The sequence below is a fragment of the Montipora foliosa genome, chromosome 7 (assembly GCF_036669935.1).
Source record: "Montipora foliosa isolate CH-2021 chromosome 7, ASM3666993v2, whole genome shotgun sequence".
In the NCBI taxonomy this organism is placed as follows: domain Eukaryota; kingdom Metazoa; phylum Cnidaria; class Anthozoa; order Scleractinia; family Acroporidae; genus Montipora; species Montipora foliosa.
Window position 1 is genome coordinate 1,435,457 of NC_090875.1, and position 2,626 is coordinate 1,438,082.

The following is a 2,626-nucleotide window of genomic DNA, read 5'->3' on the forward strand; positions in this document are numbered from 1 at the left end:
AAGTAACGGGAAACTACCCTTTAAGTTGAGGCTGTAGCGCTTCCCTTGGGCACTAAACCGTTTGTTATTTTTACAGATGAATTATTTAAAGTGAATGAGTGTTTTTAAAAAGTGGTTTAATCGGTTTTTCCTTTGTTCAGGAATGAAACTCGTATTTTTATTGTCAACTGGAATTAAATAACAATTATCTGTAGTCTTTTGGCTCTAAAAAAAAGTTGATTTGTTTGTTTGTCTGTTTTGCTCTGAAATGCAGTGGCGAACATATGCTTTTTAATCTGTTTGCCCAACTGGTTTTTGATGTGCCTCGACAGTGACAAGTAAATGTTGCCCTTATGTTATAAACACAGCAACGAGTGCTTGTAAAATTAGGGGGAAATTTCGCTATCTTGTGTTTTCAGAAGTTTGTTTAAAGCAAGTACAGGTAATTTAGCGAGGGAGGTGGATCTTGTTTGAAGTTCGTCCCTTCATAGTTGCATTGCCGTATTTTGCCGATTGTTGTTCCAAGCTAACCTGGCTTGTTTCAATGAAATACATCAAAAGTTGAATGATCTCGTTTGCAGAGATAAAGTGGAGTAAAGTAGATCAGTAAAACTGTTTTTTGACCTTGAACTGAGTTTTTTTATGGTTTCTATTCCCTGGCTATTGACAGGTGACTCTGAAATGGCTTTTTTCCTTTTCCATTTGCTTGCTGAGGGTGTGCTTGTTTTCTTTTAAATCTTGCGCGGTTCAAGAAACAATCATTGCCAAACTGGTGAATTCCAAGGTAAATTTAACTCGAAAAACGAATATTGCATTAATCGCTTCACTTGTGCTATTGCATTAATCGCTTCACGTGTGTTCCCCAAAGTGACAAACTCACTGACAAACTGACTGACTGACTGACTCACTGACAATCAAGATCTGCCTCTGACTTAGGAGTCTGTATGCATACAATGCATAAGACCCCAAAAACGGGTTGTAAGGTGGGTTGATTTCATGTTTCACTTGTGTTGATCTGATGGCACCATTCTTTTGGTAACGCGTCAAGAACATCATTTAGCTAATGTGCTGTTGTGGATAATGGATGGGAGTGCTGGTCTGATATAAGCTCGTGAATGGCTGAGGCTCGTAAGAAACCAGGAACAAATTCGTAACAAACATCTTTGATCTGGATAATTGCGAGTTTGATCCAATCTCCATACATCAAAGTCCTATTCCTGGAGGTAAGTAAGCCATTCAGACATAGAGGCTCATTTACAATGTCCGGGACAGTTACTGGGGCCTGGGAATGTGTACAAGAATGACTATGCTTGTACCAGGGTCTGAGCAGCTCCTGATGAAACAATGGAATGTCTCTGTTGATGTTATGCAAAGAGTAATTCAGGGCCAAGGTCATGTTACTGAGCTTCATATTGGCTACACATAGAAAATGAGCTGTGAAATACTTTCAGTGAGCATTTTCTGTTGTGAGTAGCTGCTTCAAGGTATTCATTCAGAATGCTTGAATTTTAGTTTTGAGGCGAGGGATTTTAAAACTGCCTTCACTGAGAGGTAGAGTGAGAATGTCCCTATTGACAAGTGCATGTTTGTTGTTCCAGAAGAACCCATAGATGGCTTGTTCAATCTTCACACAAGCCCAAGGTGGTACATTGATAAATATAACATTATACCACAAAGTGGAAGTAAGGAGACCATTAATTAAAAGGGCTCTTCCCTTAAAGTGCCCCTAACCCCAAAATATTTTTTTCACTAAAATGAATCTTTGCACCTGTTCGAGACGCATTGCGGCCATTTTTTCCTTTTTCAAAAAACCGCCGGTACTCAACGATTGCTCTATCATTTTATTAGATTTTTAGTTATCTACCAGGTACAATTGGCTTATAATGTCGCATATCGGCATGTTAAAATAGTTATTGACCATTCTGAGTGCTCTCCTCCGAGCTGCAATATCGACGCTGCTAAAAATGAGCAATACTGTCTTCCTTCGACTAAACTTTGCACGTGTAGATCTCTCACGAAATTATGATGTCAACTATTCTGTTCGAAGGACTGGAAAACATGGCAAAACAACTCTGACGTTGCAACGAAAACTATTCGTTCAAGATTTAACGATATGTATGGACGTAGAAGCAAATCCAGGACCTGACCAGCTATTAAACGAAATAGTTTCTTGTTCTGCTCAAAATCAAGTTACAGGAATTAAATTACTCGCCATGAACAGCAATGGAATGATAACATACTCTAGCAGTGAACTTCGTGCTCTTCGTTCTAGCTTTTCTGTCTCCCGCTACGTTTTCCTTACTCTTAAAGATTATGGAATTCTCAAGACCCGTTGTACCAGAGCTGGAAAGCGTGTTGGGGCGAAAAAGTACAGAATACCGACACTATGTAATTTTCATTATTATTCACTTGGCTCCGCTTCACCAACTCAAGTTAATTATTCAAGACCAAGCGGCGACAGGCCTAACCTTACTCGGATACAAACAACAACAGCTGAGTCAAGTAAGCCACAGAGTTTCCTTGATTTTTGTCTGTTAAATGCTCGTTCTATCAGGAAAAAAGCTCTTTTGATAAAGGACTATGTTGTTGAACATAATCTCGATTTGCTTGCAATCACCGAAACCTGGCTTGATCCAGGCGACAAAGA